The sequence below is a fragment of the Triticum dicoccoides genome, chromosome 3A (genome assembly GCF_002162155.2).
Source record: "Triticum dicoccoides isolate Atlit2015 ecotype Zavitan chromosome 3A, WEW_v2.0, whole genome shotgun sequence".
Lineage (NCBI taxonomy): Eukaryota > Viridiplantae > Streptophyta > Magnoliopsida > Poales > Poaceae > Triticum > Triticum dicoccoides.
The window spans coordinates 209512150-209531406 of NC_041384.1; positions in this window are offsets into that span (position 1 = coordinate 209512150).

The window sequence follows — 19257 nt, forward strand, 5'->3', positions numbered from 1 at the left end:
CCACATACTCAACCACCATATAGTCTTCTATGATTGCTAACACTCACCGCATACACATGAGCAAAATGTTTCAAGCGGACACATAGAAAGATAGGGGCTTATAATTTTGCCTCCCAACGTATTCACCTCAAGGGGGATGTCAACAATAATAACTCATGCTACCCATATCCAACTCGATATATGTGCCTAGATCTTTCCTCACCACATGATGCTTCCCAAAAGAGAAAAATAAAAAGGAATAGAGAGAAAAACTTTGACTCTTGCATGAAAGTAAATACATAAAAGTAAAAGATAGGCCCTTCACAGAGGGAAGCAGAGGTTGCCATGCGCTTATTTGTCTGTATGCTCAACCCCTTAGTGCAAAAGAACGTCATGTTATATTGCCCCTTATGATAACAACCTTTATTATGCAGTCTGTGGCTTTTATTCTTTGTCATCACAAGTTCGTACAACGCCCAATTTTCTCTTACACTAAATGATCTAACGCTTTTAGAAGCAATTTTTATTGCCTTATTGCACCGATGACAACTTATTTGAAGGATCTTGCTCAATCCTTAGGTAGGTATGGTGGACTCTCAAAAATAAGATTTGGGTTTAAGGGTTTTTGGATGCACAAGTAGTATCTCTACTTGGTGTGGAATTTTTGGCTAGCAAAGATGGGAGGGGGCAAGCACCACATGTTGAAGGATCTATGACAATATAACTTCTATGTGAATATGAACAAACATAAACCAAACCATTATGTTGTCTTCCTTGTCCAACGTCAACAATTTTGGCATATAATATTTTGATGGGGGCTCACAATCACAAAAGATTTCCAAGATAGTGTATTTTCATGTGGAAGTTCTCTTCCTTATACTAATTATTCATGAATTGCTTGTATGACCAATATTGTGATTGTTAAGCTTCAAAAGATTTCACTTTCTAAACCCAATGTGAAGCTACCACTAGGCATTATATAATTTCAAGTTCATGATATTCAATTCATTCAACAATTTACTCATAGTATATAAGTGAAGCACAAGAGTAAATGACAAGTTACTCCAAAAAGATATAAGTGAAGATCAAGCGAGTAGTTATGTAAATGGGTAGCTAATTGAGGACTCTCTCTTATTTAGAAGTTTTAGACCTAAGTATTTTATTAAAAAATCAAGGAAAACAAAACAAAATGTCATTCCAAGAATAGCACAACTCATGTGAAGAAGCAAAAACTTAGGCTCAACCGATACTAACCGATAATTGGTGATGAAGAAAGGTGGGATGCCTACCGGGGCATCCCCAATCTTAGATTCTTAAGACTTCTTGAAATATTATCTTGGGATTCCTTGGGCATCCCCAATCTTGAGCTTTTGTGTCTCCTTAATTCCTTTTATATCACGGTTTCCCTAAATCTTAAAAACTTCATCCACACAAAACTCAACAAGAACTCGTGAGATAAGTTAGTATAAACCAATGCAAAAACCTTATAATTATCTACTGTAGTAAATTACTAAAATTATTATTCAACGTTGCATACTAAATGCCTCTGCATATTTAATACTCTTATCCTCAAATAGAATCATTAAACAAGCAAACATATGCAAACAATGCAAACATAACAGCAATCTACAAAAACAGTATAGTCTATAAAGAATGCAAGAGTATCAATACTTATTTAACTAAAAAAATTACAAAAATTTACCACCCTGTAGAAAATTTATCAGATCTTAATATGCAAAAAGTTTCAGCATTTTATCACATTCTTAATTTTCTAGGGAATTTTTGCAACAGCGGTAAACTTTCTGTTTTAAAACAGCAACAAAATTGACTTGCAAAATAAGCATGGTAAAGGCTATCTTTGGCATTTTTATTGAAAATAAAGATGCAAACCATTATTCTAAATAATAGCTAGCAAATTCTAACAAAATAAAATGACGCTCCAAGAAAAACACATATCACATGACGAATAAAAACATAGCTCCAAGTAAGGTTACCAACAATGTTGGAGACAAAAGAGGGGATGCCTTCCGGGGCATCCCCAAGCTTAGTTGCTTGGATATTCCTTGAATATTAACTTGGGGTGCCTTGTGCATACCCAAGCTTAAGGACTTATCACTCCTTATTCTCCTCATATCGATGTCTCACCCAAAACTTGAAAACTTCAATCACACAAAACTTAACGGAACTTCGTGAGATAGGTTAGTATGATAAAGAGCAAACCATTTCACTTTGGTACTGTCAAAGACAAGATCCATAATTGTTTCCACACAATTCCTACTGTAGCATATCATTTCCACAATTTATATTGAGCAATATAAGCTATAGAAACTAGAAAACAAGCAAACTATGCATTGAAAATAGAATCTGTCAAAAGCAGAACAGTCTGTAGTAATCTGTACACCAACCATACTTATGCTACTCCAAAAATTCTGAAAAATTATGAAAACATGTGCAATTTGTCTATTAATCTTCTGCAAAAGGAAGCAGCATTTTATCATGCTTCTGTTAATAATGAGAATTATTTTCCTGAGTGCAAAAGTTTCTGTTTTTCAGTGAGATCAAATCAACTATCACCATAAACCATCCCAAAGGTCTTACTTGGCACTTTATTGAAATGAAAGCAATAAAACATGATTACTACAGTAGCCTAATCATGTGAACACGCAAAAATAGAAGGGGTAAATGTTGGGTTGTCTCCCAACAAGCGCTTTTCTTTAATGCCTTTTAAGCTAGGCATGATGATTTCAATGATGCTCAAATAAAAGATAAGAATTGAAACATAAAGAGAGCATCATGAAGCATATGGCTAGCACATTTAAGTCTAACCCACTTCCTCTGCATAGGGATTTTGTGAGCAAACAACTTATGGGAACAAGAATCAACTAGCATAGGAAGGCAAAACAAGCATAACTTCAAAACTTTCAACACATAGAGAGCAAACTTGATATTATTGCAATTCCTACAAGCATAAGTTCCTCCCTCATGATAATTTTCAGTAACATCATAAAGAATGTGACGCCCGGATATTTAAGCTACAGTAATACCCTGCTAATGATGCCACATCACCACAATTACTGTTGTTAATCCCGCGTTAGTTCAAAGCGATTCAAATTCAAATTTGAGTTAATGGCAAACATCAAAAGTTTTCAAACATTAAAACTAAAATGTTCGGTTTGCGGCAAATAATCCATACATTAATTTGGTGAAGAAACCACATTTTATAAAATAATTAAATGCTCTAAGATAAGTAAAACAATAGTTGAAACAATTATTTAAACATCTCTTAAATGATAAAATTATTGAAAACCACTTTTTTATAACTACAAAAATAATTGAGGCGGTGGTATAACTAATATTACTAATTTAGGTGCTAACTATATGATTTAAAAAAACTAAAACAATTTGAAAGATTAAATAAACAGAAAAGAAATTGAAAAAGAAAAAGGAAAGATAAAAAAATAACTCACGACCCAACTGGGCCACGGCCCAGCTGGCCGCACACCCAGCCGACCCAGCGGCCCAGCTCCCCCTCCCGAGTCGTCTTCATCCACTATGCGTGCGACCAAGCGTCCGCGCCCGCGGTCGTCGCACGACCGGCTCGCCATCCATGCCGCTGCAGCTGTGTAGGCGGATAAGGGCGCCACCTGCCCCTTGCTAACCCTAACCCCAGATCCACTTCCCCCCCATCGCTCTTCCCCTGTCGCCCCGGTTCCGCTTCTCCCCTCTCACCCGAGTGCCATCCCCGGCGTCCACTCGCGCCCTCGTGGCCACCGAGCTCCCCGGCACCCGAGCTGCTATCCAGGAGGACCGCCGTCATCTCCTCCATCGCCTGAGCCACTGGTTGGAGCCGGCGAGCCGCCTCGACGCCATCTGCCTCGATCCCCTTCGTCGGACGCCGCCGCTACCTCGCCGTCGATCTCCTCGACTCCGTCACCCCCTGGCTCGCCTGAGCCCCCTGCCAGCCCTCAGTGAGCCCCCACATCCTCCCCTCTTTCCTTGAGCTCTGGCTCCCCCACTAGCTACCACTGCTACCGCGTCCGAGAACTCGTCGCCACCGTTTGACTCTCCGCCGTGGCCATAGCTCGCAGGACTCGCGATCGAGCTTTGCCTCATGTTCCTGAGCCCCCAGGAACCATCTGATGCCCTTGGGTCGCCTCGCCATACGCTGCGACCCCGAAACCGAGCTCATCGAGCTCCGGCCATCGCCTTTTCCCGTGTCGGCATCGCTTGGGACCTCCCTCGCTCCCACCCCTAGCACCGTTGGACGCTGGACTTCAAGCGGGTTCGAACGCGACTAACGGCGCCCGTTTTGGTGGCCTGTAGCCGATTTCCGACGACATCCCGTGCGTAGCCGCCGTGTTTTCGTCGCCGGCGGCTACGTTGTTGCCGCTGACGTGTCCGCTTAACCCAGCCGCTAATGACGTCCAGTGCCACTGACTGCTGGGACCCGCCTCCTAATTAACCACAACTTAATTAAACTGGCTAATTAACTAACCTAATTACTCCCTGACATGTGGGGCCTCCCCTGTATTTAGCCCTGGGTTAAATTTAACCACTGATTAAATGGTTGAGACAATGACAGGTGGGACCACTCCACTGTTCTAGTGGATAAGGCTGACTTGTCAGCGGCTAACTCAGCTCACTAGACCCACTAGTCAGCCTCTCTGTTGCATTTGCTGGGTACACTTTTGTGTACCCATAGTAATTAAATATTAATTTATTTTCGAATTAAATTAAATCCAAAAATTAGTAATTCAATTAAAGGTTTGAAAATTAATATAAAATAAACGATAGCTCGGATGGAAAAACTTTGTATATGAAAGTTGCTTAGAACGACGAGACGAATCCGGATACACAGCCTGTTCATCAGCCACACATCCCTAGAATAGAGAACGCGCAACTTCCCCCCTCCGGTTCATCTGTCCGAAAACGCAAAACACCGGGAATACTTTCCCGGATGTTTCCCCCCCTTCGCCGGTAGCACCTAGTACTGCATTAGGTCACCTCTAGCACCACGTATTGGCATGTTATGCTTTGTGATGCTTTGATTGCTCTATTATTTATTGTGTTCCCCTCTGTTACTTCTTTCCGGTAAACCCTGAGACCGCTGTCGGTACCCCCTGTGATCGACTACATCGACGACGAACCCTTCTTGCCAGAGCAACCAGGCAAGCCCCCCCCCTTTGATCACCAGATATCGGCTACTCTTCTCCCTACTGCTTGCATTAGAGTAGTGTAGCATGTTACTGCTTTCCGTTAATCCTATCCTGATGCATAGCCTGTCATTGCTGCTACAGTTATTGATACCTTACCTGCAATCCTAAATGCTTAGTATAGGATGCTAGTTTATCATCAGTGGCCCTACATTCCTGTCCGTCTGCCATGCTATACTATCGGGCTGTGATCACTCGGGAGGTGATCACGGGTGTATACTTACATACATATTATATGATACCTATGATGACTAAAGTCGTGTCGGCTCATAGAGTACCCGCGAGTGATTCACGGATTGGGTCCGAAAGGATGTTTGTCCCGACGACCCTCTGAGTGGATCTTTGTGGCAGAGCGACAGGGTAGGTTGAGACCACCTAGGAGAGAGGTGGGCCTGGCCCTGGTCGGCGTCTGCGGTTATTTCAAAATAACACGCTTAACGAGATCTTGGTATTTGCTCTGAGTCTGGCCACTAGCCTATACGCACTAACCAATTACCCGAGAACAGTTATGGGCACTCGACGTCGTGGTATCAGCCGAAGCCTCTGTGACGTCAGCGACTAAGCGGCGCGCGTCGGGTTGGACTAGAACACCTGCTCTTGTATAAGGGAGGCTAGGTCTGCTCGCTGGCCGCGTACGCAACGTGTAGGTGTGCAATGGGCAATGGGCCCAGACCCCTGCGCCATAGGATTTAGACCGGTGTGCTAACCTCTCTGTTGTGCCTAGGTAGGGCTGCGACGTGTTGATCTTCTGAGGCCGGGCATGACCCAGAAAAGTGTGTCCGGACAAAGGGGATCGAGCGTGTTGGGAAATGTGGTGCACCCCTGCAGGGAAGTTGATCTGTTCGAATAGCCGTGGCCCTCGGTAAAAGGATGACCCGGAGTTGTACCTTGACCTTATGACAACTAGAACCGGATACTTAATAAAACACACCCTTCCAAGTGCCAGATACCACCGGTGATCGCTCTCTCACAGGGCGACGAGGGGAGGATCACTGGGTAGGATTGTGCTATGCGATGATACTTGGTGAACTTACCATCTACTCTCTTCTACATGCTGCAAGATGGAGGTGGCCAGAAGCGTAGTCTTCGATAGGACTAGCTATCCCCCTCCTATTCCGGCATTTTGCAGTTCAGTCCGCATATACTACCCCCTTTCATTGATACCAATGCATATGTAGTGTAGCTCCTTGCTTGCGAGTACTTTGGATGAGTACTCACGGTTGCTTTGTTCCCTCTTTTCCCCCCTTTCTATACCTGATTGCTGCGACCAGACGTTCGAGTCCAGGAGCAAGACGCCACTGTCGACGACGACTCCTACTACACTAGAGGTGCCTACTACTATGTGCAGGCCGCTGACGACGACCAGGAGTAGTTTAGGAGGATCCCAGGCAGGAGGCATGCGCCTCTTTCGATCTATATCCCAGTTTGTGCTAGCCTTCTTAAGGCAAACTTGTTTAAATTATGTCTGTACTCAGATATTGTTGCTTCCGCTGACTCGTCTATGATCGAGCTCTTGTATTCGACCCTCGAGGCCCCTGGCTTGTAATATGATGCTTGTATGACTTATTTTGTTTTTAGAGTTGTGTTGTGATATCTTCTCGTGAGTCCCTGATCTTGATTGTACATGTTTGCGTGTATGATTAGTGTACGGTCAAATCGGGGGCGTCACAAGTTGGTATCAGAGCCGACTGCCTGTAGGAGTCCCCCTTCCACACTCCTTGGCCGAAGTTGAGTCTAGACATTGCAAAACTTTTTACTAACATGGCTATGTGCCTTACGGGCCCACGTCGCCATTTGGGTGGTATTAGGATCTTTTACTCCTCGTCTATACTCTGGGACTCTGGTCTCTCTTCTATTCGGGTTAAATGATTTTGCTAACTCTAACTCTAGGTTCTCGTAAATACTTTCTCCCGAAGAGCCCCTTCATTCCAGATGATGTCCTGCTTCACCACAAGATTCCGAAGATACTCTCCATTATTCTCTCGAGACCTTGTGCCCACCACTTTTGCTATTCCCGACCACCGATAAATCCTTATGGATAACTGCTTACACTTGTCGTTCTTACCTTTGTTCCTAGTTGCCCCTGTTATTTCTTGATACCTTTGCCGCATACATACCCTTACGGATAATTTCTCGCACTTATCGAGTATCCGCTCATCCCTAGTTGATGCATGTATTTCACAAAAGTCTTCGAAATACCATTCAATCTCGAAAATCCTCAACAACCTATTGCTCTTGAAATTCTTGCTTGCTTGCATTATGATTAACCTCATAAGTCTGGTAATCTTATTGGCATCCTTAGTCATTATCAGTTTGAGTCTGTTGAATCAACATGTTGCGAATGCTCGCATTCCTTAATCAGATCCTTCGTTTCGTCCTTCCGGCTCAGACATCATTTTAAACATGAGCTGGATCTCAACCAATCAAATTGCCATCGATTGTACCTCTAAGGCTTTTCAACTTATCCATCCCTAATCAGAGCATTGCTTCTGATCCCTTATCTTGGAAATCATAATTCCTTTGCATTTGAGCTTTGAGTTAGTCAGTTGTTTCTATAATCTAATCCCCTTGCATTCTTTCTTCCTCTGGTTGAGTACCGATACTCACATCAGATCCCTTATGGACCACCAGATTCTTTGTTGGATTTTGTTCGACACCATCCTTCATATTCATTAAACATTGTGAGCTTTTCTTCGGATACATAATACCTTTGGTAAATTGTATCCCCTGCTTTTGTCAACCATGCTCTGCTCCCGAACTTGAGTTATTCGCTCTTGAAGTTGGGGGTATGTGTTCATAAGATGCCCCGATGGGTTAAACCTATGCCTTCCTTACTCTGCGTGAACCCGAAAGATTTCACGGGTCATAATTATCTAGTATTGCACCAGGTAAAACTTTCGACACTTAATGTCAATTTCGAAAAGCGAGAGGTGAATGGAAGGCTATACATTGAAGAAATGGGAGTAGACCTTGAACTTTGTGTTCATGCCCATGGACATGATGTATATCCTATCATGGAAGCTTCTTGTAATGATAACTATTCCCTTGATATAATATCATTTGGTATCTATGAATTGGTCCTTTGCAATCATGGTTCCGACCATATTTTCTCCTTGATTCCATTTCTCGGACTAGTTAAAGCACTTGTCTTCTGCAGATGAATGCACCTCTGCAACCTCTATTATGTTCTACCTTCGAGTATTACCCCGTGGTATCTCGATAAAATCACAGAACCATATTACTTCTCGTGAGTTCTTCTTCAAGTATTATTTCTCACTGATTTCAATTTTTCCCTGGGTTCTGAGTTGTTAGACACTCAGGGACACCGATAGTGAATCGAGTCCGTAATCCGATTCATTAACTCTAAGTAATTTTCGTTGTTTATGAGTTTAATAATCCTTCAAGTCATTCCTAGACCGATCGGCTATATCATTATCATGCTAAATTTTAATTGTGCTACCTAGTCCTTCTTCCCGGAGCATAACTTTCGACGATGAGCTAAGCTTACGGTGATCATCCTTGACATATCATTTCACCTAGAACAACAGTCTTTGATTTCAAGTTTGTATTGTACTAGTGTTTTCAATAACCTTTCGCCCCATCATTCATTTGACTTGATGTCATCGCCGATCGATTACACCTTAATGAAATCCCTCGACAAATGTGTCGTGATCATCATCAACAATGATATGCCTTCTTCCAAGTGTGAATTGAATTCATGATGAGAAGTACCATCTTTTCCCTCGATGATTTGTATTATCATTGACCACTTTATCGCCTTCCGTTCAACACCAACTTGTTCGTGTTTTGTGTATACCTTGAGTTCCTTGCTATCCAACATTTGTTTTTCTTTACCTTGGAGTATTACCATCTTTTATGTCAGGAATGTCATAAGAATTTCACCACCTCTTTAAGAATTCTTGTTACAAGTGATACTTCTCACCATCACCATTCTTTCTTGGTCCCCGTGTTGTTTATAACCGGGATGCCGACAAATGAACTATGACGTGTTAATTCAAAACTTGTAGCAACCCTATTGCTTGTAAGTTACGAATTATAGTTTCTTTCATCATGTGTTGGTTATTGACTCATCACCCTAACATTGATCGTGCTACTTAGTACATATTTTTGGATGCACTTTTCGATCAATGTTTAATTGCGTATGTTTCCCTTGGGCATACATCATTATATCATTTGATCTGACCAATGTTATCTCCTTGTTCACATGATTGAGGAATCCATCTTTTTGGAAATCTCGATGAATTGTCGCTGAGTCCATCAGCCACCTCCTTATCTTCTCCTTGGTTTAATGATGAACTCTTGTTTTGGAACTCGCTTCCATAGTTCATTTCCCGAGAATCTTACACTGTCATCTCGTCAATTTGCGTTGCACCTTTTCATCTCAGGCATCCTGAGTCTGAGGTATCCTGACACCAATCAGATCTGAATCTCGGTTAGATATGATGGTTGGAACATTTTCCAAGAGTCATAACATTGGTCCTTATATGACCCGACAAGGTGATGTCATGCCTAGCATACCTGGCCAGAGGACCTGTTGTTATATTTTCCTTTTTAGCAAGGTTAACCATTCTTCCATGAGGAAATTGTAAGTCTTATTCTACAAGTTGTTCCTGATGAATCCTTTGCTTATCCAAGTCCGACCTTTGCTTGAAGACCATGTCAATGATATCTCTAAGCATGTCTGTGGTACTCCAATTTTCAAAGAACATTTGAAGCCCAATGCTAAATGTTTCTTCTCAATTATCCAAACACTGTTGTATGGGTAATGTTATGAAATTTATCTCCCCTTACCTAAAGAGTTTTCTACATTATATCCTGTCATGGATATCATGCCCTGCTTGTCCTTGGGAAGGATATACCCTTGAAATATGTCTTCAAACACATTTTCCTTTCCATTGTTCTGTTTAAACATGGTAATCACTTTTCCTTTCCATTGGTTGGTTTAAACCTTCTTGTGATCTATATTTTATAAGCAGTAATATTTCCCTGCTTATGTAAACACCTCGTTGTACCACTCTGTCAGTAAGACCCTGTTGCTTTTGTTGATGACATTCCGGTAACCACCGATGGACGAGAACTTTGCCTATTGGCCCGCCTCGTTCAACGAGCAGGAAAATGGTTCTCTTCGTCCCTTGCCCTTGGTACCGACGTTGTTGCCGACATAATCGACAGGCTACCCTCTGACATGCCTTGCTATCATGACCATGCAAGATGTCACCGCTCCTCCTACTTTTAACCCACATGGTGGGCCCATAACCCGCAGTTCCACAAGATCGAAACCTAACTCTCCTATACACCCATGTTGCCAAGTTATTCCTCGCGCTTGATCTCGTATGTAATTCATGGGTCATCTTCCTAGTAAGCTACTTTTGAATCAGACACAATACTTATTCCCGTGATTTGAACCCCTTTCACGCCCCATTTCAGGCATCGAACGTTTGCCTGCCCACTTGAAACTTCCCAGGATACCTTCTTATTTAGCTCTCAATATTTTCTCAAGTTTCAATTCGAGAGTTACTCTCTACCACCATCCACGATGTTATCGACCAGGTAGTCAACCTTGCAGAGGTCGGTTCTTTCGGAATAACCACCCTTTATTCTTTCGTATGTATGATGAAGATCCCGAAGAAAGGATGCGTACTACATCATGACGACCTGAAGCAGAGAAATGAAGACATCAAGAAAATGGATCGACCGCTTCAAGAAGAGCAACCAAGATTGAGGACGCTCATTAGAATTTTGTAACAAAATCCCTTCCCCTCCCTTCCCCTCTTAAATCTCGGGACGAGATTTCTTGTAGTGGAGGACAATTGTGACGCCCGGATATTTAAGCTATAGTAATACCCTGCTAATGATGCCACGTCACCACAATTAATGTTGTTAATCCCGTGTTAGTTCAAAGCGATTCAAATTCAAATTTGAGTTAATGGCAAACATCAAAAGTTTTCAAACATTAAAACTAAAATGTTCGGTTTGCGGCAAATAATCCATACATTAATTTGGTGAAGAAACCACATTTTATAAAATAATTAAATGCTCTAAGATAAGTAAAATAATAGCTGAAACAATTATTTAAACATCTCTTAAATGATAAAATTACCGAAAACCACTTTTTTATAACTACAAAAATAATTGAGGCAGTGGTATAACTACTATTACTAATTTAGGTGCTAACTATATGATTTAAAAAACTAAAACAATTTGAAAGATTAAATAAACAGAAAAGAAATTGAAAAAGAAAAAGAAAAGATAAAAAAATAACTCACGGCCCAGCTGGCCAGACACCCAGCCGGCCCAGCTCCCCCTCCCGAGTCGTATTCATCCACTCTGCGTGCGACCGAGCGTCCGCGATCGCGGTCGTCGCCCGACCGGCTCGCCATCCATGCCGATGCAGCTGCACGGGCGGATAAGGGCGCCGTCCGCCCCTGGCTAACCCTAGCCCCAGATCCACTTCCCCCTCCCCCCATCGCTCTCCCCCTGTCGCCCCGGTTCCGCTTCTCCCCTCTCACCCGAGTGCCATCGCCGGCGTCCACTCGCGCCCTCATAGCCACCGAGCTCCCCGGCGCCCGAGATGCTGTCCAGGAGGACCACCGTCATCTCCTCCATCGCCTGAGCCACTGGTTGGAGCCGGCGAGCCGGCGAGCCGGCTCGACGCCATCTGCCTCGATCCCCTTCGTCGGACGCCGCCGCTACCTCATCGCTGATCCCCTCGACTCCGGCATCCCCTGGCTCGCCTGAGCCCCCTGCCGGCCCTCTGTGAGCCCCCACATCCTCCCCTCTTTCCTTGAGCTCTGGCTCCCCCACTAGCTACCACCGCTACCGCGTCCGAGAACTCGTCACCGCCGTTTGACTCTCCGCCATGGCCACAGCTCGTAGGACTCGCGACCGAGCTTTGCCTCATGTTCCTGAGCCCCTCAGGAACCATCTGATGCCCTTGGGTCGCCTCGCCATACGCTGCAACCCCGAAACCGAGCTCACCGAGCTTCGGCCATCGCCTTTGCCTGTCGCCGGCGTCGCTTGGGACCTCCCTCGCTCCCACCCCTAGCACCGTTGGACACGGGACTTCAAGCACGTTCGAACGCAACCATCGGCGCCCGTTTTGGTGGTATGTAGCCAATTTCCGACGACATCTCGTGCGTCGTCGCCGTGTTTTTGTCGCCGGCGGCTAAACGTCGGTGCCGCTGACGTGTACGCTTAGCCCAACCGCTAATGACGTCAGTGCCACTGACTGCTGGGACCCGCCTCCTACCACAACTTAATTAAACTGGCTAATTAACTAAACTAATTACTCCCTGACATGTGGGGCCTCCCCTGTATTTAGCCCTAGGTTAAATTTAACCAGTGATTAAATGGTTGAGACAATGACAGGTGGGACCGCTCCACTGTTCTAGTGGATAAGGCTGACTTGTCAGCGGCTGACTCAGCTGACTGGACCTACCAGTCAGCCTCTCTGTTGCATTTGCTGGGTACACTTTTGTGTACCAATAATAATTAAATATTAATTTATTTTAAAATTAAATTAAATCCAAAAATTAGTAATTCAATTAAAGGTTTGAAAATTAATATAAAATAAACGGTAGCTCGGATGGAAAAACTTTGTATATGAAAGTTGCTTAGAACGACGAGACGAATCCGGATACGCAGCCCGTTCGTCCGCCACATATCCCTAGCACAGCGAGCGCGCAACTTTCCCCCTCCGGTTCATCTGTCCGAAAACGCGAAACACCGGGAATACTTTCCCGGATGTTCCCCCCCTTCGCCGGTACCACCTAGTACTGCATTAGGTCACCTCTAGCACCACGTATTGCCATGTTATGCTTTGTGATGCTTTGATTGCTCTATTATTTATTGTGTTCCCGTGCATTACTTCTTTCCGCTAAACCCCGAGACCGCTATCGGTACCCCCTGTGATCGACTACATCGACGACGAACCCTTCTTGCCAGAGCAACCAGGCAAGCCCCCCCTTGATCACCAGATATCGCCTACTCTTCTCTCTACTGCTTGCATTAGAGTAGTGTAGCATGTTACTGCCTTTTGTTAATCCTATCCTGATGCATAGCCTATCATTGTTGCTACAGTTATTGATACCTTATCTGCAATCCTAAATGCTTAGTATAGGATGCTAGTTTATCATCAGTGGCCCTACATTCTTGTCCGTCTACCATGCTATTCTATCGGGCCGTGATCACTCGGGAGGTGATCACGGGTGTATACTTATATACATATTATATGATACCTATGATGACTAAAGTCAGGTTGGCTCGTAGAGTACCCGCGAGTGATTCACGGATTGGGTTCGAAGGGACGTTTGTCCAGACGGCCCTCTGAGTGGATCTTTGTGGCGGAGCGACAAGGTAGGTTGAGACCACCTAGGAGAGAGGTGGGCCTGGCCCTGGTCGGCGTCCGCGGTTATTTCAAAATAACATGCTTAATGAGATCTTGGTATTTGATCTGAGTTTGGCCACTGGCCTATATGCACTAACCAACTACGCGGGAACAGTTATGGGCACTCGACATTGTGGTATCAGCCGAAGCCTCCGTGACGTCAGCGACTGAGCGGCGCGCGCCGGGTTGGACTGGAACGCCTGTTCTTGTATAAGGGAGGCTAGGTCTGCTCGCTGGCCACGTACGCAACGTGCAGGTGTGCAATGCGCGATGGGCCTAGACCCATGTGCCATAGGATTTAGACCGACGTGTTGACCTCTCTGTTGTGCCTAGGTAGGGCTGCGGCGTATTGATCTTCCGAGGCCGGGCATGACCCAGAAAAGTGTGTCCGGACAAAGGGGATCGAGCGTGTTGGGAAATGTGGTGCACCCTTGCAGGGAAGTTGATCTATTCGAATAGCCATGTCCCTCGGTAAAAGGATGACCCGGAGTTGTACCTTGACCTTATGACAACTAGAACCGGATACTTAATAAAACACACCCTTCCAAGTGCCAGATACCACCGGTGATCGCTTTCTCACGGGGCGACGAGGGGAGGATCACCAGGTAGGATTATGCTATGCGATGATACTTGGTGAACTTACCATCTACTCTCTTCTACATGCTGCAAGATGGAGGTGGCAAGAAGCGTAGTCTTCGATAGGACTAGCTATCCCCCTCCTATTCCGGCATTCTGCAGTTCAGTCCACATATACTACCCCCTTTCATTGATACCAATGCATATGTAATGTAGCTCCTTGCTTGCGAGTACTTTGGATGAGTACTCATGGTTGCTTTGTTCCCCTTTTCCCCCTTTCTATACCCGATTGCTGCGACCAGATGTTGGAGTCCAGGAGCAAGACGCCACCGTCGACGATGACTCCTACTATATTGGAGGTGCCTACTACTACGTGTAGGCCGCTGACGACGACCAGGAGTAGTTTAGGAGGATCCCAGGCAGGAGGCCTGCGCCTCTTTCGATTTGTATCCCAGTTTGTGCTAGCCTTCTTAAGGCAAACTTGTTTAAATTATGTCTGTACTCAGATATTGTTGTTTCTGCTGACTCATCTATGATCGAGGTCTTGTATTCGAGCCCTCGAGGCCCCTGGCTTGTAATATGATGCTTGTATGACTTATTTTGTTTTTAGAGTTGTGTTGTGATATCTTCTCGTGAGTCCCTGATCTTGATCGTACATGTTTGCGTGTGTGATTAGTGTACGGTCAAATCGGGGGCGTCGCAAAGAAATTCAACAATATAACCATCACATAAAGCATTCTTTTCATGACACAAAAGTATAGAAAAGTTATTACTCTCCACATAAGCAAATTTCTTCTCATCAATAGTAGTGAGAGCAAAGTCAACAAAATAACTATCATAAGAGTGAAAATTAAAATCATGATGACAAGTTTCATGGTTATCATTATTCTTTATAACATACATGTCATCACCATAATCATCATAGATAGCAACTTTGTTATCATAGTCAATTGAAGCCTTTTCCAAAATGGTGGATTCATCACTAAATAAAGTCATGACCTCTCCAAATCCACTTTCATCATTGTAATCATCATAAATAGGAGGCATGCAATCATTATAACAAATTTGCAAATCAAATCTTGGGGGACTAAAAATATCATCTTCATCAAACATAGCATCCCCAAGCTTATGGCTTTGCATATCATTAGCATCATGGATATTCAAAGAATTCATACTGATAACATTGCAATCATGCTCATCATTCAAAGATTTTTTGTCAAACATTTTATAGAATTCTTCCTCTATAATTGAGCACAATTTTCCTTTCCATCATTTTCACGAAATATATTATAAAGATGAATAATATGATGCAACCTCAATTCCATTTTTTCGTAGTTTTTTTATAAACCAAACTAGTGATAAAACAAGAAACTAAAAGATTCAATTGCAAGATCTAAAGATATACCTTCATGCACTCACCTCCTCGGCAACGGCACCAGAAAAGTGCTTGATGTGTACTACACAACTTTATTCTTGTAGACACATGTTGGGCCTCCATGCACAGAGTTTTGTAGGACAGTAGCAATTTTCCTTCAAGTGGATGACCTAAGCTTTATCAATATGTGGGAGGCGTAGGATGAAGATGGTCTCTCTCAAACAACCCTGCAACCAAATATTAAAAAGTCTCTTGTGTCCCCAACACACAAAATACAATGGCAATTTGTATAGGTGCACTAGTTCGGCGAAGAGATGGTGATACAAGTGTAATATGGATGGTAGATATAGGTTTTTGTAATCTAAAAATATAAAAACAGCAAGGTAGCAATTGATAAAACGGAGCACAAATGATATTGCAATGCCTGAAAATTAGGCCTGGGTTCCGTACTTTCGCTAGTGCAATCTCTCAACAATGCTAATATAATTGGATCATATATGCCGTGGAATTGTCACGACAGATGTCCTAGTGTGAGGACTTAGTCGTGAGGCCAACGCATCTATGTAGTAGCTTGAAGGGGTTGGTCGGAATCGAGAGACGCAAGGTTTTACCCAGGTTCGGCCCCTCCCCGTGGAGGTAAAAGCCTACATCGTGCTTCATTGATATTGATGATGATGATCACAATTACACGGGTGCTCTAACTCGAGAGGTCTAGACTTGTTTGTCTAACCCTAACTTATCAAACTTGTGAAAACCTGTCCCTCTTGGGGTGCCCTACCCCTCCTTATATATGTTGAAGGGGCGGTTTACATGACTAGTCCTATTAGGATTAGGATTACTCTATTACAAGTGGAGTCCTAGTCTTGCTTCCTTTGTAAGGGAATATTCCTCATGCTTTCCTCTTAAGCCGGCCTACCATAACTTAAGCCGACCTTCCTTGAACTGCCTACTGGGCCTCCGGGTCTTGTCGCTCCTCTAACCCACCGGCCGGGTCATCAATGAGTCACCTAGCTCGGCCGGGTCATCAGTGAGTGGAGAGATCCGGGCGGGTCACTTAGTGAGTCGCCAAGTCAGGGCAGTCACCAGTGAGTCACCAAGTCCGGCCGGGTCATACATCCAGCCAGGTCATACCACGGGGTATATCACTGACATTAGCCCCCAGTTTAATTTGGATTTATCCATGTTAAACCGATCCTGCAAAATAAACACAAGAACAAATTTGACAGGTTGTGCTTCGGGTTAAAAAATTCTTGTAAGACGGCACCTGATCATCGTTAAGTCCTTGTCATTTCCTTGTTGATATCTACATGTCCATAATCTCATAGCAAATCTCCCTTAGCAGATATGTTTTGACTTTGTCAATGTAAAAAATCCAGATACTTCTTTTGAGAAATCCGGGTCAATAGGCCAGCTTCAGAGTCAATTTGCTGACATTGATCTCTTGTAGAGAAATATTGTAAGAAATAATCCACTTGAATCGGCTTCCAAAGTGCCGGCTTTAAAAAATATTGGTTTTGAAATACTCATCTTACTTTCAGCTGGCTTGTAGAACTTGCCGATTTATCATTGCCAAAATATCCGGTTTGTAAATATTGATAGCACCGGGTTATAATTTTTGCTGACGCCGAGTCATAGTTATTGGTGACGCCGGGTCAATCTGGTTTACTCAAAACTGAGAATTTGAAGATTTTTCTCCCTTATATCCATATTACCTGTTGCCCCCAAGTCTTGAGCAGAAACAAAGTGATGACTTAAGACTTGCGTCAATATAAATACTGCCACTTTGAAGAAATCCATGTTGTTCATCTTAGTTACTAGTAAAGACTGAATACTCCATATATGTAGCCCCAAGTGCCGGGTTGTCATGCTTGCAGCAACCTGGGACTTGTAAATGCCTTATACTCATAAAAACTTCAACCAGTGTAGCCCCAAGGGCCGGGTCATTATGCAATAATGAGCAGGGACTTTATAAATATGATCATATAGACTTGAACAACAACGTGTAGCCCCCAAGGGCCGGCTCAGTAAGATAATATTGAGCTGGGACTTTATATATACTTCTTTGAAAAGAACATCATATGATGTAACCCTCATCATGGGGCTTGAACCCACGTCCACAAGGTTAAGAGCTTTGTGCTTTACCAAATGAGCAGTGGACCCTTCAATATAATGGAATAAAACTTGTGTACCTTGAATTGTTGACAGGAGCAATTGGTAGCCCCAAGGGCCGGCTCATTACAATGTGATGAGTCGGTTCTTCAATAAGGTGAGCAAAAATGACTTTGCATTAGCCCCCAACTGCCATGGTGCATGCTGGCAGTGACACGGGACTTGCATATTTGATGTAATCTCAACTTGAATAATGTAGCCCCCAAGTGCCGGGTTGTAAGCCTGCAGCGACTCGTGACTATTCCTTCCATTGTGGAATAAATTATATCCATTGATAAAATAATATCCATTGCGCTGAAGCGACTTTGGAAACCTCAATCATAATATTGGTTATTGATAACCATAATAAAAATCTAGCCATGTTGGCTATTAAAGACTTGAATAATATAACCCAGTTTGAAAAAACCGGTTCCTGTGATATTGAATCGTACTGCCGGTTTAGGATACCTGTGCAGTAAGGGTGATAACCCAATCTTTAGAAGCCAAAAACTTCCAAATGTTTATGATTGTTATATATGGCAACTTATCAGCCAAAGTCAAGCCGGGTTAATCAAAACCACATATATGCTTCAGATATGAACAAAAAGTCTCAAGACAAACCCAAAAGATTGTTTTCAAAAAACTTAAGAAAAATAGAAAGAAAAATTTGAGGCTTCTGATTTGAATACGATCAGTAAACCGGACCAAAGGGGTTTAGCTAGGATTTGAATACGATCATGTAGCCCCTAGTGGTTTTGGCGTTGCGCCGATCAAGAGGGTACCGACAGCTATGTTCTCTTTGGTTCGAATATGACCTATGTTTGAACAGGAAGCCACCAAATGACCTTGAGAGGTTTTTAACGACCCTGATTCAAATACGATCCAAGTCGGACCCAAAAGGGGTTAAGCTATGATTCGAATACGATCAAGAAGCCCCCAAGTGAGTTTGGCATTGCGCCAATCAAGAGGGTACCGACAGCTATGTTCTCTTTGAGTCGAATACGACCTATGTTTGAACAGGAAGCCCCCAAATGACCTGTAAATGTGGCTATGAGCCGGATCAAAGGGTAATCATAGCTTAACTCAATAAGCCGGAAGCCCCCAAGTGATATATTTCTGAGCTGTGCTCGCCGGGTGCCTATGTTTGAGTTGTGCTATGCAACAAACTCTTTTTGGTCCATGTAATTTTTTCTGAAAACTCGAACTTGTGAAAGATGAATTCTTTTTAAACCGGGATTTCAAACCAGATATTTTGAGCTTCAAAGCTTTGTGGGAGACAGGTGTGGAGTCGGAGTCAGGTGACCCGGAGACCAACGACAACTCATAGTAATGAAGGCGAGGCTGTAGCGGCTGGTGCGGCGTGAGGGTGGCTCTTGAATGGTGACTCGGCCATTGGTGGCTCAAAATAGCCTGATGCGGGTAGCAGCAGAGGCAGGGGTAGCTTCATGGCGGCTCAACGGCGGCCGCCAGCGGAAAAGGCAAGTGGCGTCTTGATATGAAGGGCGGAGGCGACCGGCTAGCAAGGTCGGACCGGCTTGGAGCGTCGAAGGGAGGCAAGC